The sequence below is a fragment of the Lissotriton helveticus genome, chromosome 3_1 (genome assembly GCF_964261635.1).
Source record: "Lissotriton helveticus chromosome 3_1, aLisHel1.1, whole genome shotgun sequence".
NCBI classification, from domain to species: Eukaryota; Metazoa; Chordata; class Amphibia; order Caudata; family Salamandridae; genus Lissotriton; species Lissotriton helveticus.
Window position 1 is genome coordinate 914248270 of NC_136061.1, and position 26687 is coordinate 914274956.

Consider the following 26687-nt stretch of genomic DNA (forward strand, 5'->3'; position numbering starts at 1 on the left):
ACATACAGGCGACTGCCCAGCACAAAGCTAGAAATGGTCCACTTGTGGCAAATGTAATCACTTTGCAAAAGTTGCTGATCATCCAGTCTCATGAAACACCCAACATAGCATGGTGTCAACTTAGTCATGTCATCACACCCCAAACAGCCAATGATATGGATCACGCAAAGGCAACGAGGTATATGAGGTGGACTAAAACCTAGGGCAAGTCCAGTTGCAAACCAAATGCCAGATCTAAAAATGTTTCCAGCTCATAACCATTCTCATAGAAACAGAAACTATGATGAATGTGATCCACAAGACGCAGCTCAACTTACTGAGGTCAATCCCTGTTCTCAAGAAGTCGTATGGGGAAATCTACTCATACAGGACTCATTCGGTGCATGCATTGGCTGGTGTATTCATCAAAGACCTGGCCTACAAATGTCATACAATGATGGCCGTTGAGAAACACAAAAGAGCCCAATAGGCAATTAGTCAGGGACCTTGGGTGTGTTACTATTTCTGAAGACAATAGTCCCTAGAGAGTCTTCTAGTAAAGTACAAATCAATATAGACTCAATCAGTGCTATATTCTCTGTCCAGCCGGACAGGTTTTAATATATAATAAATTTATAGCATAAAGTAAGGGAAGAAATCCAAGTGGGACACAAACTGCGTCCTACTGACATAAACAAACAAACAACATTAAGTAAAGGGTTCAGGCAAAGAAAACATGCCTGTATATAAGTTTGATATAAATGAAACAGACGAAATATCGTGGAGACTCCATTACATATTTAACATAGCAGTTTAGTGGATGTATGTGGTGTACATTTTGTCGACGGCATTTCGATCCCTTAAATAACTAGTAGGATCATCTTCAGGACATTAAAATGACATGCCTGTATACATAAAGCCAAGTGTAGGGCTAGCAGTTGTCATGGGGCTGGTAGGGCTCCTACCAAATGTTGTTAGCCACTGGTTAGCGAAAAACTGGAGAACCGAGAGGTCCAAAACGGTTAAGATGAATCAAATGGGTGGCGTCTTGCGGGCCGGATAAGCGCCTAATAAAGCCGTTGCTGAGTGGGGCACAATAATTGCCGGGACCGCGTTGGGATAAGCAGAAGCCTTGATGGAGAAATTAGCAAGGATCAAGGAGGAGCAGCGGTCGCGATCTCCATAATTAGGAAGCACGAGGGCATCTCGGCTCCTGGCTTCGAATCGTGGTCCCAGTGGAGAACAACCCCAGTGAGTCCCGGGTTCTGTCTGGTTAATTTATATCAAACTTATATACAGACACGTTTTCTTTGTCTGAACCCTTTGTTTGTTTGTTTATGTCAGTAGGACGCAGGTTTATTAATATAGTTGCGAACCTTGCCTTATTAAGTTGCATCCTCATTTGCTTTAATCCCTGTCAATCCTTGTTAATCAGATTGCCAGATGGATCGCCAGATCATTAGAGGCCTTAAAGATATCAGATCTGACAGATAATTAATCATTAAATCAGTTGGGGCTGAAGTTGGTAGGCAGAGCAGTTTTTTGAGGAAATAATTTTCCTCAATTTGTAAACTGCCATCAAGGTGATATCTCCATACCCAGCCCCATATAATGCGATCGAAACACATCTAGACTGATAGATCTGCATCATGTCACTGATGCGTCTATCGCCTATCTTTGCTGCAATTCTGAAAACTCCATGGGCACTTTTAGCCATCTTTGCCCTGACGTTTGTTATTTCGTGCGACCACGTTCTATCTCTTGCGAAAGTAATTCCTAGATAACAGAATGTATCCACTTGTTGGACTTTCTGTCTATCTATAAAAAGGAATAGGGCTAATTACGACTGCTACCACAAACCATAGTGTGGGTTTTATTCTTATTAATCTGCAATTTCCTATTCTTTATTATATCAGTGAACCTGTCCATTAGTCGCTGGAGGCCGATTGGGGTCCTAGACAATAACACGGCATCATCTGCATAAAGCAGCACCGGTACATCTATCCCTTTTACCTGTGGGGCATCTGATCTAACTAATTTTAGTGCTGCATCCACCTCATTATTAAAAGGGTAAAAAGCAGTGTACGTAATGAGGGCTTGCCCCCGCAAATGGAATAAGGTATGGACGGCATGGAACACTTATAGAGGAGACCTCTGTGAACCACTGCAGGAAGAAGAGGACCTAGAGTCTGAGGGAGAAGAGGACTAGAGGGAGGGGGGAGGTTGCAGTACTTGACTGGTGGGCACCATGCAGTACCGAAGCAGATTTTCATAGGACATGGCGTGGGAAGTGAGGGACAACTATAGACCAATGTCAATGTTGCAAATGTACCTATTGAGGATGACTCTTTTTAATGTTTGTTGTTGTTATATCGATGATTGTTATGATACACACACTGGAAGCAAAAGGTCTTTGAGATTATACGCAAAGCCAGACGTGAGGATAGACGGTCTACAGTTTAGACACACTCATGCAATGATCGCATAATATTCTTGTTACTAAATGGGAACTGTTTTGGCTTATAACTGAAAGAATGTAAGTTGGCGGACTATTACCCTGACGGGGATCTTGTAATTGTAATGTATGCTGACGACTTCAATAAAAAGTTTACAAAAAAAAAAGGGTAAAAAGCAGAGGGGCGAGGACGCAGCCTTGTCTGATGCCACATCTAAAGTTAAATTTGGGAGTACACTCCCCTCTCACCCCGTACCGGACACAAGTTTGTAATCTTTCGTACAGCCGTGCTAAAAAAAAGATTATTCCCTCTGGAGCCCCAAGCTCTAATAGCGTTTGCCATAGGACTGAATGATCCACCAGGTCAAACGAGCTACTTAGGTCCGCAAAGCAGAGATAAAGAGAACCTTGTTTGGCAAGGGTGTATTTCCCGATTAATAAATCTAGGTTTATGCACTGATCAAGCGTTCCTCGCCCTTTCCTGAAGCCATACTGGGTATTGGCCAAAATCCCGTGGGCCTCTGCCCACTCTTCTAGCCTAACTAACAATATCCTACTCATGATTTTAACAGAGGAGTCTAGTAGGGAGATTTATCCCCCTTCTTGTATATAGGAATAATAATAGATTCTCCCCATGTGGGTAGGACTCCATTGCTTACAGCAGCATTAAAAACAATTGTTAGTAGGGGGCCCCATAGCAACGGGACGGCTTTATAAACATCAATGGGAACCCCATCCGGCCCCTGGGCCTTTCCCCCCTTGCATGCTTTAATGCCTTGTTCTACCTCATCTACAGTCAAATTTAAAGGTACTATAGGCCAGGATCTAGTATTAACACTAGAAAGATGATTAGCTTTAAATATACCAGAAAAATGGGTTAGCCAGGCCTCACTACTAACATGGGACATTAGCTCTGGGACCAATTCATCTTTTAGGAAAGAGGAGTTAACTGTTGCCCAGAACAATCGGCAATTAGATGTCTCTGCCGCCTGTGCCAGTTTATCCCAGGCCTCTTGTTGCAGCTCTCTTTTCCTCCGCTTGAGGGCTAATTTATAATCGGTTCTCAGTTTAACTACGAGCGTCTGATCCCTAGGTCTAATTATTAATGCCTGCTTTAGCTGTGAAAGCAATAAAGTGCAAGCATGATCAAACCATCCCTTGTGATGGGTAGTTTCCCCGTTACCAGACTTTGTAAAGGTGGCATTTATAAAATTATTAATTCTGTTAAAATTCCCTAAAATCAGTTCTGAGTCACTATTATAATTCAAAATGTCATTTATCTCCTCAGTACAACCCGTTACAATGGTTTTTAACACTTTATCCGCATGCACCCCTTTCCACTTTAATCTGGTGCCATTAGGTCTGTGCGGTTCAATATTTTCCACAATCCTTGTAGTAATAACAGGTTTAGGTTCCCAGATAAAAGTTGTTAAAATAATACAATTGTGGTCACTTAGTAGGGTCTCTTCAATCCTAGGGGCCATACATAAAGGGGTGATGTTTGAGGATACCACGACATGGTCAATAATTGAGTTTGAGTTCCTACAAGTAAAGGTAGGGATCGTATTGCCATATCCATCTCTTGCATATTGCAGGAGTTCCAAGTCATGATCCGCCATGATTTTATTTAGTGACTCGCCATATATGCTGTGAGGGAAGTTTAGGTCGTCATCTCCTGTATCACTCCGCACCCCACAGACCCTTGATGTGGACATAGGACATATTGGAATATTAAAATCTCCCACCCATATAAAATCAAAAATAACATTTTCCTCTGTGCTCAATTTTTCAATGGCAGTCTCTAAGTCCTTAATGACTCTAGACCGTGTGTTGTCAAATATGTTGTTATAAAAATTAATTAAGAGGACATCACAAGCATGTTTCTGGTACAGCCAGAGGGTCTGGATATGTGCCCCGATATTCAAGTGCCTTTTCACTTTTGGTGACAGACTTATTATAACCAGAGTCAAAAGGCCCCCCTTTGCTCTGCAAGACGCTGAACCCTGTGCTTGTAAATTGTACGAGACAAAACCATAATTGCTGACCAGTTCCGTACACCAGGTTTCTTGAAGACAGATAATATCATGCGATCTAATTAAATCCGTCCAACCCAGCATTTCCCCTTTCGAAGCCAACCCAGCTATGTTCCAGCTAGCTATGAATATCCTTTTATTATTACAAATAGCATTCTGCTCTACGGTGGTATTTCCTCCATGGGGAGCCCCCACATTTAAGTTGGTTATGCCTTCTCCTCCTAGATCTGTATAATGCCACAGAGTATCCGCAGGCGTGGTTCCTTGACCATCTAAGTTTTACCCCTCTATAACAACAGATCTAGATTTAGCCGCCGTATCAGTTATAGGGCGGTCCAAAACCTGTCAATCGTTTACATCTAGGGTACTGAGTGCTTGAAACCGGTTGGAAACAGGCACCTCAAATAGGGGGTATGTTATTAAAGTCCTGCTATATGAGTGATGATCCCGGCTTATTTCGCCAATATTCTTGTGCGTTAAAGGGCTATAAAAAAAGCCAAGTGGGCGTAATGTACTGCCCTGTTTATTATATGGTAACGATGCTGCTCTAATCAAAGAGGTAGTGGCATGGTTGGGATTTTTAAAATTAATAATAACACAATCTCCCCGGATACTCTTTTTTGATTGTCCTATCCAATTGACCCTTCTTGTTGTGAGGATCTGGTCAGAATGATTCACCGGAAACCCACAATGATGATTGAGCCAGTGCACCGTTTTATTCTTAAGTGATTCATGGGTTTCCATTTGGGTTTGGTTCAGTGGTGGAACATTCATTAAAACTGCCTCATACGGGGCACAATCTGGCGGTAAGTTTATTGTGTTACTACGTTTTACCTCCTTAGTTTACCCCTCTCCCCGGGTTTCTATATCCTCGGGGTTCACCCTGCTACAAATAGCTTGTTTGCTTTCCTCCGCTCTAGTGGCCTTCACCCGCCCATCACAGCCTAATACCTCTATCATTGATGTTTCTACAGATAAGTTACTTGTGTTTTTGGGGCGTTCCACCGGTAAACCATTTAAAGCCCTAAGTAACTCATTTTGGAGAGTTATTTCCCCTCCTAACCTCATGACTTCTCTATTCAGTAGATCTAATTTATCACACAGTGGCTTAATGTAGTTGTCGATTTTAGCAGCCAATACATTAATGATCTGATCTACCTGTTTGCCATTTAGAACCCCAGTATTAATGTTAGCTAATTGCTTATCTGTGCTAGATACAGGTATACATTTAAAACCCTTCCTAGCACTAGTTGTCCCCCATTTAGTTTGGGGCTTCCTGCATCCCCTTTTTGCTCGAGGTGCAGGTACCCCCCGGTTGGACAGATTAACCCCTTCGACGCTGATGACGGAGCGGTTCCGTCATCAGCATCGGTTGGGCTGTGCTGATGACGGAACCGCTCCGTCATCGGCACAGCCCTGGGTGGGAGCACTGGCGCCCCCCCCTGGGGCACCGATCTTCATGCCTCAAGAGGGCCCCTGGGCCCCCTTGCGTTTCCTGGTGACGTCAGCACGCTGTTGCGCGCGCCGACGTCATCAGGAAGCGCTGGACGCGCTGGAATCCATTTCTTTCCAGCGCGTCCAAAGGAGAGAAGTAGGTGTGTGCTTTCCGATGGGGCAGAGGGGCCGTTTCTCAGTGCCTTGAGGCATCGGGGGGGAGGAAACAGTGTTTCCTCTCCCCTGATGTCCCAATGCAGGGCATTCCTGGGGCAGGATCGCGCACAGCGTCGCGATCCTGCACCAGGAATGCCCCCACTAGACACCAGGGATCCTTTTCTGCTATGTTTAGGAAGCGACCCCTTGGGCAAGGGTCGCTTCCTTGGGGGCAATATGTTTTTCAGACTTTTCTGCCTGGGGGCAGATCTGGTCTGTTGTTCCCGAATCTTGACCCAGGGGGGGCAGAAAAGCCCACTAGATACCAGGGATTATTTTTTTATTGCAAAGGAAGCGACCCCTTGGGCAAGGGTCCCTTCCAAGGGGCCACATTTTTTTTTTAGTCTTTTCGCTGCTGTTTTTTGGGCCAAATCTGGACCCAGGGGGGTAGAAAAGCCCACTAGACACCAGGGATTGTGTTTTTTTTTATAAAGGAAGCGACCAAGGGCCGCTTCCAGGGGGCAATATAAATATTTTGGACTTTTCTCCCCCCTTTCCCCCCCCCCCCCCCCCCCCCCCGGGGCAGATCGGCTGTTTTTTTTCCATTGTGGACCGGGGGGGGGGGGTAGAAAAGCCCACTAGACACCAGGGATTGTTTTTTTTTTGTATAGGAAGCGTTTCCTTGGGCCAATATTTTTTTAAAATATATTCTGCCCCCTTTGGGGGCAGATTAGTGTCTTAATCTGGCCTTTCGGCCCTGTGGAGGGAGCAAAGAAAAACACTAGACACCAGGAAAATCATTTTTTTTAAATGGAAGCAACCTCTTGGGCAAGGGTTGCTTCCAGGGGGCCCAAATTTAAAAAGATTTATATTCTGCCCCCCATGGGGACCGACACCCCATTTGTGACATACCCTGTGACATAGCTGACATAGCCTGTTGTAATGTGTATTGTGTTTTTTTCTTCTAATGTGTATTGTTTTATTTTCTCTTTAGATTGTTGCGGTGTGTGGTTCCGTTACTGGTGGTTCTGCTGTTCTGCTGTTTGTGTAGTTGCATGTGTTTGGTAAGAGACCTTTTTTGTTCAATTTTAATGTAATTGGGTTTTTTGCAAAGTGTGTAATAATACGAGTATGTTTGGTTTCTGTTTTTTGTGATTGTAAAACATGTTTTTCATTTGTTCTTGATGTGTACTTCTGTAGATGTACGTTTTTTTTTCTTCTTTCTAGTGGGATATCGTTGCCTATTTGCTCTGTCTTTGCAGAGTAGGTGCTGGTGAGTGTAGCGGTCTCGTGTAAGTGAATTGTATATTTTTTCAGTATATGGATCTTTGTGATAAAGGCTTACATTTTTTACTTACTTTGCACAGTGTTGGTTGTTGAGTTGTTTGTGCAGACTCCTTTCTTAGTAAGGATAATGGCTAGCCGCCGGATTACTGCTCAGCAAGTTGTTGGAATGCTTTTTGATTCTTCCTCTGACCATGGTCCAGAGACTGACTCTGATTCTGAGGCAGAGGTGGGAGGTGAAGATTCAGGTAGTGAGTTTTCTCTACACACGGCTACATCTGATGATGAAGATAATCTGAGTGCTGATGAAGCTACTTTTGGTGTGGATGAAATGCCTGTTGTTGCGGAGGACATTGCTGTGCCAATAGTGCAGCAATAGGCATCTGGGCTGCAGCCTGGGGCTGCTAGATTTCCAGTTGGTGTAGTGAGACAAGAGGCACCTGGGCGGCAGCCTGAGGCTGCAAGACTTGTCGTTGAAAGTTCTGACCTCTGGGTTGCCCCAGGCATGGTGCAGCCGGCATTGTCTGAATTTACTGGTGTTCCAGGGTGTAGGGTGAACAGTGAAAAATGTTTGCCAATTGATTTTTTCAAGTTGTTTATGGATGATGTGTTTTTGGCAGAGATTGTAGAGCAGACTAATTTGTATGCAGAACAGTTTTTGAGGGAGAACAGTGCCAGCCTTAAGCCCCATGCTAGAGCTACCCAGTGGACTCCCACACATTTGGAGGAGATGAACAAGTTTTTGAGTTTAACTTTTTTGATGGGCTTGCTTAGGAAACCATCAATGGCTTCATATTGGTCTACTAGTCCCTTGATGGCAACAGCTATATTTCCGGCAGTCATGACTCGTGATAGGTATTTGCTTCTGCTTCGGATGATGCATTTTGTTGACAATGGTTCAGCTTTGCCACGAGATCACCCTGATTGTGACCGTCTTTTCAAGATTCGGCCTGTCATTGATCATTTTGTTGATCGATTTCCTGAGATCTTTGCTCCTGGGAATGAAATTGCAGTGGATGAGTCTTTGCTGTTGTTCAAGGGCCGCTTGGTATTTAGGCAATACATTCCTAGTAAGAGGGCACGCTATGGAATTAAGCTTTATATGCTGTGTGACAGTCGGACTGGATATGTCTCTAATTTCAGGGTGTACAACGGTAAGGAATTCAGGATTAACCCCCCTGGTTGTCCGTCAACTTTTGGAGTGACTGAGAAAATTGTGTGGGAACTTGGTCGAGGATTTTTTAACAAAGGCCATCATTTATATGTATGAGTATGAAAGGGGTAGGCCCTTAAAACTCAGGACCTGGGTCCGTGGGTCAGTACATAAGAGGTTGGTCTGAGTTTGCAAACATAATATACATATACAATTCTAAATAGAGCCACGGTCACCATTAGATTTGAAACCAATCAAGAGAATATCAAATTATTCATTTCATTCATTATGGCATTTTATTCATTTATAGCCAAGATTATAAATAGCGATTTAAGATAGAAACATGTAATTGTAACATCATTACATTCAATATTAGAAATAGGTGCTCTCTGTGAAAAGGGAAGGGTAAGTGAATGAGTGAAGGGGACAGAGTAAAGGTGTTGTGACATAATTTTTGCATCCAAATTAAAATGAAAAACCTCTACAGTCAAACTAATGAGCAAAGGTTCCCAATTTCACATCACACATAGATAGTGAGAATACATCTCTTATTTAGCTCCTATGGTGTGTCAAGAAAAAGAGGCGTATTTCTACGTTTCGACCCCTGATACGCTAGAAGGGCAATTCACAGCCTCATGTTGGGGTCTTCATCAGGAAGAGGATGGAGAGCCTATAAGATAATATGAATAAACAATTCAGAATTTTATGGAGGGTGAGCAGACGTGGTAACGTTATTCATGGTAGTGATGTGGATGGTTACCTACATCAGCAAACGGTCATCGTATGTACCGTCCGCAGGGGGGCTTCCAAACGCTCCGATGGAAACTGAAATACAATCAAATAGGTGCCATCAGGGCCCTGAACTGTGCTAGATCAAAGAAATTATCGGGGGTGGCGGGTAAGGGGACTTACTTTACGTGCTGGTAGTCACACAGCCAATGGGCACAGGTAGGTCTGTCCTCAAAAGGTATATTGGTCTGTGAAGAAAGGGGAGGCTGCATTTAGCATACAATTCCGTTATGGTAGATAAGGTATAGCAATGTGGCCGATTACAGTTAGGGAGCAATTTTCCCACGTTTTTACCTTACAGGGGTGAGTGCAAAGTCGCCCTGTTGCTCCAACGGCGTGCTGAATCACAAATGAAATCGCGGTGCCGGTATATTTTACTGAAAAGACAAAAGGGGAACTAAATTCAGTTTACTCGGTCAGCTGGGTACACTGTACTCGAGTAAATGTGGCCGATTGTGATTGCGGGGCGCCCGATCGGCGGATTGAGTCTGGACATACCTTTTGAATTGGAACGCGCATTAGCGCTGTCACTTCGTCGGCGTCCTGCATCCGAGTGAGCTCGCGGTGCAGGCGCTCAATGCCAGTGACTGCTAGAAGAAAGGGGCTCGGCCCGCTGGTCCAATGGGATCAGGGCCTGACTCGCGCGCTCCGTGGAGCATCCTTAAAGAGATAGTCTCCCAGTATGGGAAACAGTGCTGGCTAAACACTGATAAGCCAGAGCTGAGTTGTGGGTGAATGTATCCTGAAACCAGATCTGAATTTCTGGCATGTAAAGCACCGGGCAGCGTCACCATGGGTGAGATTGCTTGGAAGTACATTGTCTATGCTTTGGCCAAAACAGGAGGAGCAGCGGGACACAAGGTTGAGATACAGTTTGTTACACCTCAATGCATTTTTAGCCACAATATTAACATGTATAAGACCGGACAGATTCCACATGGGTGAGGATACTTGGGAATACATAGCATACATTTCAGTGAGTTCGAAAAAACAACAAATGATACACGGTCCTCATAAATGTCCAGAGCGTGTTATGTGGGGTGTCGCATTATTCTTACTGGTAACTTTGCACATGCGTGAGTACATGGGGAGGTAAAGATACAGTAACCCAGGGTCTATTCGGGATTGAGTCTCGCCATCTGCGAGAAACTAGCTTCCAGTTCATTCAACCCCTTACTTATTGTTTGGAACTTCTGCATCCATTTGCATTCCCTAGTGTCAAGAGCGGCAGCTAGATTGCCCCCCCGGGGGCCGAGGGTGATTTTTTCAATTATCAATCAGCGGATGGAGTCTGGTGGATGGTTTTTCTCAGTGAAATGCTCCACCAAAGGGGCCCCTGGAGTCGTGCAGCGAATCCGGCTACAATGCTGGAAAATCCGGTTCTTGGCTTTTTGCTGTGTCTGTCCAATGTACATGAGATCGCATGGGCACAGAATCGCATAAATCACTCCGTTTGAGTTACAATTGGTCAGAGATTTGAGGTCTGCTGTCTGGTCGTTGTACCGTATTTGCTTGGTCTCCAGACACATCGGGCAGGCTTTACATTTTGTGCATTTGAAATGGCCCACCAGTTCTGGTAGGTTCCATAGGTTACGAATTGTCGGTGACGGTGGGGTTTCTAGTAGAGATCGCACCACAGAGTCCCTTACGTTCCTTGATCTTTTAAAGGCGTGCATAGGGGGGTCAGGAACTTGCAAAATTTCTCCTACCAGACCCCAGTGTTGGTTCACAATTTTGCGAATAGCATTGCTTTCGGTGCAGAAGGTGGTTACACATATCATTCGCTCTTGTGTTGTTTTTCTGATCCTCGGTTCGAGTAAGGTTGCCCTGTCCTGAAACCAAGCCCTCTTTCTGGATCTTTTCACTAGGCGTTTGGGATAGCCTCTGTCAATTAGACGGGTGATCAGGTCATCGGATTCCCTGAAAAAATCTTCTTTAAAGGAACAGTTTCTCCGAAGGCGGAGGAACTGCCCAAAGGGCAGATTGTCCCTTAAACCTCTAGTATGGTGACTGGTATATCTTAACAAGGAATTCCTTTCAGATGGCTTGCGGTAAAGGGTGGTGTAGAGGTGGCCTTCCTTCTCCTTGATACTGATATCCAGGAAATCAATCGATTCTCTATTAGATTGCATGGTGAATTTTATATCTGGCGATTGATTGTTCAGCCAGGCCAGGAATGCATGGAGAGGTTCATCTTGGCCAGTCCATATCATGAGGACATCATCGATGTATCGATGCCATGATGTGATCATCGCTCTGTATGGATTGTTGTGTGAGAGGATGGTATCCTTTTCCAATTCGGACATAAAAAGAATGGCCAAGTCTGGAGCAAATGCCGCGCCCATCGCTACTCCTTTGCTTTGTTCGTAGAAGTTATTTTGGAAAATAAAGAAATTTCTGGTCATTGCAATTTCTAGTAGTGCCACTATGAATTCTGTTGGCACTGGGGTAGGTTGCACACGCCCGTCCAGTATCCTCCTCATACTGTCCAGTGCTGGTCTCTGGGGAATGCTGGTATATAATCGATGTGTTCCTAAAACCACTAGCAGAGGCCACCCCCACCTATCTTAGAGATACAACGCAAGTCATCAACCACATTGATCTGAGGCCATTCAACAAAGAGGAACAGATCTTGGTAACAATGGACATTGTCTCCTTATATACCAGCATTCCCCAGAGACCAGCACTGGACAGTATGATGATGTCCTCATGATATGGACTGGCCAAGATGAACCTCTCCATGCATTCCTGGCCTGGCTGAACAATCAATCGCCAGATATAAAATTCACCATGCAATCTAATAGAGAATCGATTGATTTCCTGGATATCAGTATCAAGGAGAAGGAAGGCCACCTCTACACCACCCTTTACCGCAAGCCATCTGAAAGGAATTCCTTGTTAAGATATACCAGTCACCATACTAGAGGTTTAAGGGACAATCTGCCCTTTGGGCAGTTCCTCCGCCTTCGGAGAAACTGTTCCTTTAAAGAAGATTTTTTCAGGGAATCCGATGACCTGATCACCCGTCTAATTGACAGAGGCTATCCCAAACGCCTAGTGAAAAGATCCAGAAAGAGGGCTTGGTTTCAGGACAGGGCAACCTTACTCGAACCGAGGATCAGAAAAACAACACAAGAGCGAATGATATGTGTAACCACCTTCTGCACCGAAAGCAATGCTATTCGCAAAATTGTGAACCAACACTGGGGTCTGGTAGGAGAAATGTTGCAAGTTCCTGACCCCCCTATGCACGCCTTTAAAAGATCAAGGAACGTAAGGGACTCTGTGGTGCGATCTCTACTAGAAACCCCACCGTCACCGACAATTCGTAACCTATGGAACCTACCAGAACTGGTGGGCCATTTCAAATGCACAAAATGTAAAGCCTGCCCGATGTGTCTGGAGACCAAGCAAATACGGTACAACGACCAGACAGCAGACCTCAAATCTCTGACCAATTGTAACTCAAGCGGAGTGATTTATGCGATTCTGTGCCCATGCGATCTCATGTACATTGGACAGACACAGCAAAAAGCCAAGAACCGGATTTTCCAGCATTGTAGCCGGATTCGCTGCACGACTCCAGGGGCCCCTTTGGTGGAGCATTTCACTGAGAAAAACCATCCACCAGACTCCATCCGCTGGTTGATAATTGAAAAAATCACCCTCGGCCCCCGGGGGGGCAATCTAGCTGCCGCTCTTGACACTAGGGAATGCAAATGGATGCAGAAGTTCCAAACAATAAGTAAGGGGTTGAATGAACTGGAAGCTAGTTTCTCGCAGATGGCGAGACTCAATCCCGAATAGACCCTGGGTTACTGTATCTTTACCTCCCCATGTACTCACGCATGTGCAAAGTTACCAGTAAGAATAATGCGACACCCCACATAACACGCTCTGGACATTTATGAGGACCGTGTATCATTTGTTGTTTTTTCGAACTCACTGAAATGTATGCTATGTATTCCCAAGTATCCTCACCCATGTGGAATCTGTCCGGTCTTATACATGTTAATATTGTGGCTAAAAATGCATTGAGGTGTAACAAACTGTATCTCAACCTTGTGTCCCACTGCTCCTCCTGTTTTGGCCAAAGCATAGACAATGTACTTCCAAGCAATCTCACCCATGGTGACGCTGCCCGGTGCTTTACATGCCAGAAATTCAGATCTGGTTTCAGGATACATTCACCCACAACTCAGCTCTGGCTTATCAGTGTTTAGCCAGCACTGTTTCCCATACTGGGAGACTATCTCTTTAAGGATGCTCCACGGAGCGCGCGAGTCAGGCCCTGATCCCATTGGACCAGCGGGCCGAGCCCCTTTCTTCTAGCAGTCACTGGCATTGAGCGCCTGCACCGCGAGCTCACTCGGATGCAGGACGCCGACGAAGTGACAGCGCTAATGCGCGTTCCAATTCAAAAGGTATGTCCAGTCTCAATCCGCCGATCGGGCGCCCCGCAATCACAATCGGCCACATTTACTCGAGTACAGTGTACCCAGCTGACCGAGTAAACTGAATTTAGTTCCCCTTTTGTCTTTTCAGTAAAATATACCGGCACCGCGATTTCATTTGTGATTCAGCACGCCGTTGGAGCAACAGGGCGACTTTGCACTCACCCCTGTAAGGTAAAAACGTGGGAAAATTGCTCCCTAACTGTAATCGGCCACATTGCTATACCTTATCTACCATAACGGAATTGTATGCTAAATGCAGCCTCCCCTTTCTTCACAGACCAATATACCTTTTGAGGACAGACCTACCTGTGCCCATTGGCTGTGTGACTACCAGCACGTAAAGTAAGTCCCCTTACCCGCCACCCCCGATAATTTCTTTGATCTAGCACAGTTCAGGGCCCTGATGGCACCTATTTCATTGTATTTCAGTTTCCATCGGAGCGTTTGGAAGCCCCCCTGCGGACGGTACATACGATGACCGTTTGCTGATGTAGGTAACCATCCACATTACTACCATGAATAACGTTACCACGTCTGCTCACCCTCCATAAAATTCTGAATTGTTTATTCATATTATCTTATAGGCTCTCCATCCTCTTCCTGATGAAGACCCCAACATGAGGCTGTGAATTGCCCTTCTAGCGTATCAGGGGTCGAAACGTAGAAATACGCCTCTTTTTCTTGACACACCATAGGAGCTAAATAAGAGATGTATTCTCACTATCTATGTGTGATGTGAAATTGGGAACCTTTGCTCATTAGTTTGACTGTAGAGGTTTTTCATTTTAATTTGGATGCAAAAATTATGTCACAACACCTTTACTCTGTCCCCTTCACTCATTCACTTACCCTTCCCTTTTCACAGAGAGCACCTGTTTCTAATATTGAATGTAATGATGTTACAATTACATGTTTCTATCTTAAATCGCTATTTATAATCTTGGCTATAAATGAATAAAATGCCATAATGAATGAAATGAATAATTTGATATTCTCTTGATTGGTTTCAAATTTAATGGTGACCGTGGCTCTATTTAGAATTGTATATGTATATTACATCATTTATATGTAGATAACTTCTACACTGGTGTGCGGTTGTTCAGGGAATTGGCCAAAGTGGACACTGTTGCTTGTGGCACAATCCGCTCTGACCGTAAAGGTTTCCCAAAAGAACTTGTTTGTCAAAAGCTTGCTCGGGGACAGTGCAGTGCATTGCGTTGTGAGGAGCTTCTATCTGTGACATTTTCAGACAGGAGAGATGTCGACATGTTGACTTCCATACATGATGAAAGCACTGAACCAGTGATTGTTTGGGGTCAGGTTGCAGAAGCGCGCAAACCTGTGTGCATTTTAGACTATAATAGGCACATGGGTGGTGTTGACAGAGTAGATCAGAGGTTGGAAACGTATGCTGCTCTTCGTAAGGCTTACATTTGGTACAAGAAGTTGGCTATCCATCTTTTCCACTTGGCAACCTTTAATGCTTTTGTTGTGTTCCAGCAATCTTGTCCTCAGTCAAAGATGACTTTTGTAAAGTTTCAGGAGTCTGTAATAGGCAGCCTTGTTTTAGTGGAACAGGCAAGTGTTCCTAGAGTTGGAGTGGTGGAGGATGTTGCCAGATTGAAAGATCGCCACTTTCCTGATCAAATTCCTCCTACAACCTCAAAAGACTTTCCCAGTCTGAGATGTAGAGTCTGGTGGTGAAGAGGTTTGTGGAAGGAGGTTGGTATGTACTGCCCCAACTGTCCTTCTAACCCTGGGCTGTGTGTACCTGCTTGTTTTAGAAGGTACCACACGCAAAATAATTTTTGGGAGCATCCATCAGTGGTAAAGTGAACTGGCTGGTCTCTATTCTTTAAAACTTATTGTTCAGTTTCAAAGTTGGAATTTGTGTAGTGTATTTACATTTAGTTGTTGTGTTAGTAGATTTGTATCAATTTGCTAGTTTTTGTTTTTTATTTGTATTGAAAAAAACTAAAGTATGATGTTGGTTTGCGTGTAGTGCCCATTGTTGGACGTTGTGCATGGTTTGGCGCTTTGCTGGCGGTGTCTGTGGACTGGTGCTTGGCTGGCGGTGTCTGTGGACTGGTGCTTGGCTGGCGGTGTGCGTGATCTGGTGCTTGGTTGGCGGTGTGCGTGGTCTTGCGCTTGCCCTGTGGTGTGTTGAGATTAGTGCTTGGCTGGTGGTGTGCCTTGGCTGGTGCTTGGATGGGGGTGTGTGTGGAGTGGCGCTTGCATGGTGGTGTGTGTGGACTGGTGCTTGGATGGTGGTGTGTGTGGTCTGGTGTTTGGTTGGCGGTGTGCGTGGTCTTGCGCTTGCCTGGTGGTGTGTTTGGATTGGTGCTTGGCTGGTGGTGTGCCTGGACTGGTGCTTGGCTGGCGGTGTGTGTGGAGTGGTGCTGTCCTGGCGGTATGTGTGGACTGGTGCTGGGCTGGCGGTGTGCGTGGTCTGGTGTTTGGTTGGCGGTGTGCGTGGTCTTGCGCTTGCCTGGTGGTGTGTTTTGATTGGTGCTTGGCTGGTGGTGTGCCTGGACTGATGCTTGGCTGGCGGTGTCTGTGTACTGGTGCTTTCCTGGCGGTGTGTGTGTGTTGGCTGGTGCTTGGCTGGCGGTGTGCGTGGTCTGGTGCGTGATTGGCGGTGTGTGTGGTCTGGTGCTTGGCTGGTGGTGTGCGTGGACTGGTGCTCGGCTGGCGGTGTGTGGGAAGTACCTTAATGCTGGTTACTACACACAGTGCTAGCTGAGCGCCACTCCATGCAATCCATGAGTTTGTGTAGTTGCTGTGTCAGGAATGTGGACGTGTGAAAGTGATGGGCCCTTGATTGGCATTTTCTGCTGATGAAAGTGTAGTAATGTGATGGGTCCGCGACTGGCGGTGTGAATGTTTTGTATTTGTCACATGTATGAAAGGTGTATGAATGGCCTGTAAAGAGGTTGGTGCCTTGTCGTGGCTTTACAGCTCACGAGCTGTGAGTCAATGGTTCAGTTTCTCGTCCTTTCCATTATTAACAGTGGATTTCATTTTTTGTGAAATCACTCGCTAATACAATGGTATATACCAGTGGTTCCCAAACTTTTTTGACCTGTGGCTCCCTTGACCTAATCGGCAGTTGGCCGTGGCTCCCCACCATTTTTTTACCGGTGGGTGGGTGGAATGTACCTCCTGTTATCTTCCTTAAAGTAATTGGGACGCATTATTTCACTCATCCAACCATCCGTTCACTCATCCAGCCATCCGTACTCTCATCCATCCACCCTTTCACTTCACTAATCTATCCATCCTTTTGTCCATCTACCCCCTTTCACTAACTCATCAATCCTTACATCCATCCTTTCACTCATCCATCCATTCACCATTTCACTTATCAATTCATCCATCCACCCATTCACTTGCCCATCATCTACCCTTTCATTCATCCATCCATCCATCCATCCATCCTTTCACACACCCATCCACCAATTCACTCACACATCATCTGCCCTTTCACTCATCCATCCATCTTTTCACATACCCATCCACACTTTTACCCATACATCTACCTTTCCACCCATACATCCATCTATTTACCTTTTCTCTCATCCATACTGCCACTCATTCACTCATCCATCCATCCTTTCATTATCTATCCATTCCCCCTTTCATTCATGCAATCATCCTTTCAGTAATCCATCCAGCCATTCAGACATTCCTTCACTTATTTACTCACCCACCTTTCCACATTATGAGCTGAGCCTTTGTCTGCAGAGTTGCAGGCAGAAGAGGCCTATCAAGAACGAACTACAGCAAGGAGTGGGGTGCGGTGGGGGAGATTTCACTATGCCCCTGCACATAGGCAGGCTGAAAACGTAGACGTCATGAGTCACACATGATGCACAGTGCCAGGATGTGAGGTTTCTGTAACATGGTGTTGTTTCTAGGGCTTTAAGCGGTGTAAAAAAACTGGGGGGGTCTCTTCAAAGGGGGTGTTGGATGTAATTAAGAGCGCAGTTTAAAACACCTAGGCTAGAAATCTGCGCTTAGCATAGTGTTGCGCCCGACTGATATTATGTTGTTTATGTCATTGCATCCAGTTATATAATACAGCAAGTATCATTGCACCAACATCAAGCCAGGACTATTGGCTTTGTCAATGGTTGCTAGTTCCTTAAAATAAAAAAGCAGCAACCATTGCTTTGTTAAATATAATATTGAAAATACTTCAGCTCAAAAATGAAGAGACAGTGAAAAAACGATAACCTGTTCTTTTAAACTTATTTCACAGGCTTCTTTAAATGAAGTGTTCTCTAACATTGCAGCATGGGCGTTTTACTTTTTATCTAACAGAAGGCCCTCCTGTACACTGAGGCAGGAGGCCGCCACCACATGCTTGAACACCCCTGACTGCCTCATTGTCATTCAGTAAGTGGCAATCAGCCCCATACAGAATTTCAATGGGCGGAAGGGGCTACTCTTGTGCTCCTGGAGGAGTGCGCGGCGGCTCCAGCAGCGGGGGTGAGGCCTCTCACAGGGGAGCAGCGCTGCTCCCTGTGATGGCCACAATTACATATAAAAGGCAGGGACGGTCCGTGGAATTAATGGACAGTTGGTCACCCTAGTGTGCGCGGCGCCCCTGGCACCTCATTACGGCGCACTGGGGTGCCGCGGCGCACAGTTTGGGAACCACAGGTATATACTGAACCCTCATGCCAAATTCAACCAGTATGTGTATGTGTTTAAGAACTTGATGTCTGTGTAGTTTTTTTTGTTGTTTTTTTTAAGCAGGATACACCTTCTCACTTTTTTTGTAAATGTTGTAATGTGTTGCTTTTGTGCCTGGTGGTGTGAATGGTCTTCTGTGTGTCAGGTATGAAAGATGTATGAATGGCCTGTAAAGCGGTTGGTGCCTTGAAGTGGCTTTACAGCTCACGAGCTGCGAGTCGTTGGTTCAGTTTTTTTGTCCATGTAATTGACAGTGCATTTCATTTTTGTGAAATCTCTTGTTAATAAAATTATATATACTGAACTATCACTCGCCCTCGTGCCAAATCCAACCAGTATGTGTGTGTGTTTGAGGAATAGATGGCTGTGCAGGGATCTTGTTTTTTTTAGTCTCTCTGCCAAGGTGTACATTCCGCCTACGAATAACCTGCCAATTGTAGATATTGTTGAAAACCCATGGGACTACATGGTGATGTCTCTCTGGTGAAATCGAATAATTAATTTTATCCACAATATCCTGCAAAACTCACAATGTCCGTCATATTTTCCTTGCAATATTGCGCCCAAATTGTCACGCTGCACAAGTAAACAACTAATTTTGTCAAAACTAATTGGTTTAGCTAGGGGGGTCACATGGGTGTTTCACTCCTTCCTCGGTTGCCATCTAGGGAAACCTAGCAAACCCATACATTTTTGGAAAGTAGACACCCGGGGGCTTTCAAGGGGGTATGGCTTGTGTGGATCCTCCAACGTTCCTTTTCTCAAAATCCCTAGCAAACTTTAAATGTAGCTGAAAAAATTTGTTTTTTCAAACATTTTTGTGTGTAAAAGCGTGGTATCACTGGGCTCACACAAATTTCCACCCACCCAGCGTTTCCCCAGGTCTCCTGATAAAAATGGTACCTCACTTGTGTGGGTGATTCAAGGACCCATATCAGACAAAGGCCCAAAACCTAATGAGGCAACATCAAAATTACCTATCACAAAGCAATCTGGTTTTGCAAGGGGGTTCCATGAGTTTTTGGCCTTGTATGGAAACCTACCTAAACCATACATTTCTGGAAACTAAACACCCGGGGGACTCCTGCGAGGTATGGCTTGCGTGGGTCCTTCATCATTCTCCTACCCAGAATCCACTGCAAAGCTAAAATTTGGCCAAAAAAAAGCTTTTTTCTCACATTTTTGTGTGGTAAAGTTGTGGAATCTATGTGGATCCTCAAATTTCCTCCCACCTAGCGTTCCCCCCGGTCTCCCGATAAAAATGGTACCTCACTTCTGTGGGTAGGCCTAGTTGCTGCAACAGGAATGGCCCAAATTGTAAGGTGGAGACTTAAATATTACCTATAGCAAAACTACCTTGTTTTGGGGGGGTGGGCACCTGGGTTTTTGGCCCGGGGCTCGGTGGCCAACTTGGGAAACTACCAAACCCACCCGGAGGAGTCCAGGAAGGTATGGCATGCGTGGGTCCCCCCAACGTTTTCCTACCCAGAATTCCCTGCAAACCTTAAAATTAGGAAAAAAACACTTTTCCATACATTTTTGCGTGGGATCTCCGTGCCGGCACAAATGTCCTACCACCCAGTGTTCCCCTTGTTCTCCCGAGTAAAATTTGGGCCTTACGTACGATTTGGGCCTTTTCCTGTTGCACCCACTATGCCTACCCACGCAAGTGAGGTACCATTTTTATAGAGAGACCTGGGGGAACACTGGATGGGTGGAAATTTGTTGATCCACGCAGATTCCAGATTTTTCCACCACAGAAATGTGAGGAAAATGCGTTTTTTTTGTCAATTGTTTAGCTTTGCAAGGAATTCCGGGTAACAGAACCTGGTGGGAAGCAGTTGAGTCACCCCATCCTGAATTCACCTGGGTGTCTAGTTTTCAAAAATGTATAGGTTTGCTAGGTTTCCCTAGGTGCCGGCAGAGCTAGGGTTCAAAAACGAAAGGTAGGCACTTTGCCAAAAAAGGGCAAGTTTTCACTGCGAAATTGAGGTGGGACCACGTTGCGTTTTGCGCTGTTTCCTGTCGCAGGCACTAGGCAGACCCAGGCAAGTGAGGTACCATTTTTTTCGAGAGACCTGGGGGAACGCTGGGTGGGTAGAAATTTGTTGATCCACACAGATTCCAGAACTTTCCACCACAGAAATGTGAGGAAAATGCCGTTTTGTTTTTTTGTCAATTGTTTAGCTTTGCAAGGAATTCCGGGTAACAGAACCTGGTGGGAAGCAGTTGAGTCACCCCATCCTGAATTCACCTGGGTGTCTAGTTTTCAAAAATGTATAGGTTTGCTAGGTTTCCCTAGGTGCCGGCAGAGCTAGGGTTAAAAAACTAAAGGTAGGCACTTTGCCAAAAAAGGGCCAGTTTTCACTGCGAAATTGAGGTGCGACCACGTTGCGTTTTGCGCTGTTTCCTGTCGCAGGCACTAGGCAGACCCAGGCATGTGAGGTACCATTATTTTGGGGAGACCTGGGGGAACGCTGGGTGGGTGGAAATTTGTTAATCCACGCAGATTCCAGAACTTTCAACCACAGAATTGTGAGGAAAATGCGTTTTTTTGTCAATTGTTTAGCTTTGCAAGGGATTCTGGGTAACAGAACCTGGTGGGAGGCAGTTGAGTCACCCCATCCATAATTCCCCTGGGTGTCTAGTTTTCAAAAATTTATAGTTTTGCTAGGTTTCCCTCGGTGCCGGCAGAGCTAGGGTTAAAAAACAAAAGGTAAGCCCTTTGCCAATAAAGGGCCAGTTTTCACTGCGAAATTGAGGTGCGACCACGTTGCGTTTTGCGCTGTTTCCTGTCGCAGGCACTAGGCAGACCCAGACAAGTGAGGTACCATTTTGTTCGAGAGACCTGGGGGAACGCTGGCCGGGTAGAAATTTGTTGATCCACGCAGATTCTAGAACGTTCCACCACAGAAAAGTGAGAAAAATACGTTTTTTTGTCAATTGTTTAGCTGTGCAAGGGATTCTGGGTAACAGAACCTGGTGGGAGGCAGTTGAGTCACCCCATTCTGAATTTCCCTGGGTGTCTGTTGAAAAATGTATAGGTTTGCTATGTTTCCCTAGGTGCCGGCAGAGCTAGGGTTCACAAATGAAAGGTAGGCACTTTGCCAAAAAAGGGCCAGTTTTCACTGCGAAATTGAGGTGCGACCACGTTGCTTTTTGCGCTGTTTCCTGTCGCAGGCACTAGGCAGACCCAGGCAAGTGAGGTACCATTTTTCTCATAAGACTTTGGGGAACGCGGGGTGGGTGGAAATTTGTTGATCCACGCAGAATCCAGTACTTTCCACCACAGAAATGTGAGGAAAATGCAATTTTTCCCCACTTTCTTAGCTTTGCAAGGGATTCTGGGTAACAGAACATGGTGGGAGGCAGTCGAGTCACCCCATCCTGAATTCCCCTGGGTGTCTAGTTTTCAAAAATGTATAGGTTTGCTAGGTTACCCTAGGTGCCGGCAGGGCTAGGTTTTTTAAAACTACAGGTAGGCACTTTGCCAAAAAAGGGCCAGTTTTCACTGCGAAATTAAGATCCGACCACGTTGCGTTTTGCGCCTTTTCCTGTCGCAGGCACTAGGCAGACCCAGGCAAGTGAGGTACCATTTTTCTCATAAGACTTTGGGGAACGCGGGGTGGGTGGAAATTTGTTGATCCACGCAGATTCCAGTACTTTCCACCACAGAAATGTGAGGAAAATGCAATTTTTCCCCACTTTCTTAGCTTTGCAAGGGATTCTGGGTAACAGAACATGGTGGGAGGCAGTCGAGTCACCCCATCCTGAATTCCCCTGGGTGTCTAGTTTTCAAAAATGTATAGGTTTGCTAGGTTACCCTAGGTGCCGGCAGAGCTAGGTTTTTTAAAACTACAGGTAGGCACTTTGCCAAAAAAGGGCCAGTTTTCACTGCCAAATTAAGATCCGACCACGTTGCGTTTTGCGCCTTTTCCTGTCGCAGGCACTAGGCAGACCCAGGCAAGTGAGGTACCATTTTTCTCATAAGACTTTGGGGAACGCGGGGTGGGTGGAAATATGTTGATCCACGCAGATTCCAGAACTTTCCACCACAGAAATGTGAGGAAAATGTGTTTTTTTTCCAATTGTTTAGGTTTGCAGGGGATTCTGGGTAACAGAACCTGGCGGGAGGCAGTCGAGTCACCCCATCCTGAATTCCCCTGGGTGTCTAGTTTTCAAACATGTATAGGTCTGCTAGGTTTCCCTAGGTGCCGGCAGAGCTAGGGTTAAAAAACTACAGGTAGGCACTTTGCCAAAAAAGGGCCAGTTTTCACTGCGAAATTGAGGTGCGACCACGTTGCGTTTTGTGCTGTTTCCAGTCGCAGGCACTAGGCAGACCCAGGCAAGTGAGGTACCATTTTTCTCATAAGAGTTTGGGGAAGTAAGGGTGGGTGGAAATTTGTTGATCCACGCAGATTCCAGAACTTTCCACCACAGAAATGTGAGGAAAATGCCTTTTTTCCCCAATTTTTTGGTTCGCAAGGGATCCTGGGTAACCGAACCTGGTGAGAGACAGTAGAGTCACCCCATTCTGAATTCCCCTGGGTGTCTAGTTTTTAAAAATGTATAGGTTTGCTAGGTTTCCCTAGGTGCCGGCAGAGCTAGGGTTAAAAAACTACAGGTAGGCACTTTGCCAAAAAAGGGCCAATTTTCACTGCGTAATTGAGGTGCGACCACGTTGTGTTTTGCGCCGTTTCCTGACGCAGGCACTAGGCAGACCCAGGCAAGTGAAGTACCATTTATCTCATGTGACTTTGGGAAATGCGGGGAGGGTGGAATTTTGTTGATCCATGCAGATTCCAGAACTTTCCACCACAGAAATGTGAGGAAAATGCATTTTCTTCCCCAATGTGTTAGCTTTGCAAGGAATTCTGGGTAACAGAACCTGGTGGGAGGCAGTCGAGTCACCCCATCCTGAATTCCCCTGGGTGTCTAGTTTTCAAAAATTTATAGGTCTGCTAGGTTTCCCTAGCTGCCGGCAGAGCCAGTGTTCAAAAACTACAGATAGGCACTTTGCCAAAAAAGGGCCAGTTTTGACTGCGAAATTGAGGTGTGACCATGTTGCGTTTTGCGCCATTTCCTGTCGCAGGCACTAGGCAGATCCAGGCAAGTGAGGTACCATTTTTCTCATAAGCCTTTGGGGAACGTGGGGTGGGTGTAAATGTGTTGATCCATGCAGATTCCAGCACTTTCCACGACAGAAATGTGAGGAAAATGCGTTTCTTTTTCCAATTGTTTAGGTTTGCAAGGGATTCTGGGTAACAGAACCTGGTGGGAGGCACTCGAGTCACCCCATCCTAAATTCCCCTGGGTGTCTAGTTTTCAAAAATGTATAGGTTTGCTAGGTTTCCCTAGGTGGCGGCAGAGCAAGGGTGCAAAAACTACCGCTAGGCACTTTGCCATAAAAGGGTCAATTTTTAACTGCAAAATTGAGGTGTGACCACGTTGCATTTTGCGCCATTTCCTGTCGCAGGCACAAGGCCGACCCACACAAGTGAGGTACCATTTTTATCGGGAGACTTAGGGTAATTCAGATTTGTAAATCAACTGTTATAACCTATTGAGTTTTCATGCATTTCTCCCTTCCCAATGAAAGACATTGTGTAAAAAAAAAATCATTTTGAAAAATTACCAATAATTCTCATGCTAGTATGAGTATTCCCAATTTTGAAAATGTGCAAATATATACTATTTCTAAAGTCTATAATTTGTACCCAATTCAGAAATACATAGGTGTCTTTCATACCGATTTTTCCATGTATACATTTTCCAAGAAGAAGTGCTCTATACCCGGTAAATAATAAAATACCATTGCAAGTTGCTGCTCAGTTTTTGTCTCTGGGTTTGTGGGGTTCTTGGTGAAACTACAAGTCCTATATATCCCCACAACCAGGAAAGTCAAACGGATATAACGGCATATTGCTTTCAAAGAGCTGTCAAAATTACAAGAAGTTATAGGTGAAAACGTTGAGACAAAAGGCTGTTTTTTTCAACTAATTTTCAATTATTCCAATATTTAACTGTTAGTTTCCATAAAGAAACCTTCATGGATTTAGACAAATGACCCCTTTCTGAATTCAGAGGTTTGTCTACTTTTCGAAAATGTATAACTTTCCAGCATCCATTATTGCTTTCAAACTCATTCCTACCATTGACTGGAAGGAGGTTGAAAGCTCTAAAAATAGCAAAAATAGGCTATGTCCCAGAAAAATGCCAAAACTGTGTGAAAAATGTTGGTTCTCTGACAAAAGACTGTCATTCCCTAAAATCTCAGAAAATTGAGATTTCGGCCCCCTAAACCCTTTATTGATAACATTTGCAGGGAAAAACCCAGAGGCTTTCATTTGCAGCCCGTTTTTACAATTTTTCTGAAAAAAACAAAAGTTTTACTGTATTTTGTTTAATTTCTGGGACCACTCCAAGGGAATCCACAAACCCTGGGCACCTTTAGAATCAAAATGATGTTGGAAGAAAAGGACGCAAATTTGGCATCGTTACCTTATGTGGTCCAGAAGTTACAGGGGCCTAAGCGCACACTACCCCAAATCGCCAAAAAAAGGCTCAGCACAGGAGGGGAAAAGGCCTAGCAGCGAAGGGGTTAAGGGCATCACCCTGCTCTTCTAATGACTGTAATATAGCCTCAGTTGTTGTAACACGTAAACTACTGGGATCCCTACAATCAGCAGGGGGTTCAATCAGGGGTACATGGGGCGTCGCAGGTAGGCTACCCAAACCCAGCGAAAGTCGACTTTCAGCCCTATCGATTTCATCATTAAGTACACTTACAGCTCTAACAAGATAAGTACCAAAAGTCGCTCCAGCATGCTCAACAGGGGTTTAATTTCCCTTACGCTTAGACATTTTCTAAAATAATTGATTAAACTGATAAAATCTCATAAACCGCAAAGACAAAGCTTATATATTGAAACATATATTACTCGAACAATCAACAGTCAATCCAAGTCCATAAAAGGCTTTTAGGAGACCTTACCCACAGTGGAAAATCTTAAATATATTGGGCAGGCCAACCACTTAATATCCTTTCAACTTATCCTATATGACAGTGGTTCCCAAACTTTTTTGACCCGTGGCTCCCTTGACCTAATTGGCAGTTTGCCGTGGCTCCCCACCATTTTTTTACAGGTACAGGTGGCCCAAAAAATGTTATGGGGCGTAAAAGCACATGCTGCCCCGTTCCTGGCCTCTAGCAGGCTAGATCAGAGTTTTGTCTATAGAAGTTTTGACTCAAGGAAGTTGTTATTCTTGGTTAGGTAGTGCTGAGGGTCGATATGCCCGCTGCACAGAACATGTACCGTGCAGATCACAAAGTGAATGTAACATAAACAGGTCCGTGGCTTACTGCGCTTGTCAGAGACTTCCTTTTGTTAGTTGCAGTTTACAGTGAGCTAATATCTGTCATCAAAGAACTGCTGGCAGACTTCAAGGTATAGATTAGAACATATGGGTTTTCCCCCAGAATTCCATTATTCTAATGTTACGAAAAGGCTTCACTTGTGTGCAAATCTGTTCTTGTCAATAAAGAGAGCCCCAATCCATTGTGTTACATTTTAAATTCAGCGTTTGTGCTTCTCCAGACCAAGTACTCTTCAACTATACTGTCTACCAATATGGATGACATGTGAATTCACCCCTTGTTATCCTTTGTCTTATGTAACATGTCCTTTACGCTGATTTGCACATGATTGATAGTCTCTGTGTAATGTGTGCGTTATGTACAGTGCTCTAACACCCTTCACTCACTATGTTTGCTGCAATGTTAAAAAGCATTTCTTTTGTTTCAAGCACTGGAAACAATCCTACGTTGATTATAAAAGTGTGTTTGTTCAGCATATACAACAACAGCAAAGCTTGTTTGCTCAACATTGATTGAAAAGCCGCTGCCTGGCCCTGCTGGCCCTGCCTGCCTGCCTCAGCTGTGCCTTGGCTCTCTGGCCCGGCCTCGCCCTTTTGAGCCCAGCTGCCGCTGAACTAAATCTGAGACCCACATCTGCTTCTCTGTTTTAGCCTTCTTTTTCATTTTTGTCTCTTGCTATTTGCCTTTCTTTCACCTCTTTTCAGTTTTGCCTCTCTGTGCTTTTGGCTTTTCGCCTTTTCCTCTCGCCACTTTCACCTTTTTGTCCCTTTTGTCACCGTTAAGGCCGTGGGCCCCAAACTGATAAGCATTTCACCAGCATTATTTTTACTGTCACAACGGAGCACGATAGAAATCAGACATAACATATAAG

The 26687-nt window shown here is 44.9% G+C and overlaps 1 protein-coding gene and 1 long non-coding RNA gene across 3 annotated transcripts in view; one reads left to right on the top strand and one right to left on the bottom strand.

Annotated features, from left to right (window-relative positions):
* The window catches only part of LOC144823076 (uncharacterized), a 359545-nt gene that overhangs the window by 94790 nt on the left and 238068 nt on the right, over positions 1–26687 (top strand). The window contains exon 3 of the long non-coding RNA XR_013608728.1: positions 7052–7121. This is a non-coding gene — a long non-coding RNA (uncharacterized LOC144823076). The remainder of the gene's footprint in view (positions 1–7051; positions 7122–26687) is intronic.
* LOC144823075 (cannabinoid receptor 1-like) overlaps positions 1–26687 on the bottom strand; it is a 114373-nt gene that overhangs the window by 83914 nt on the left and 3772 nt on the right. The gene's annotated exons all lie outside the window — the stretch shown is intronic.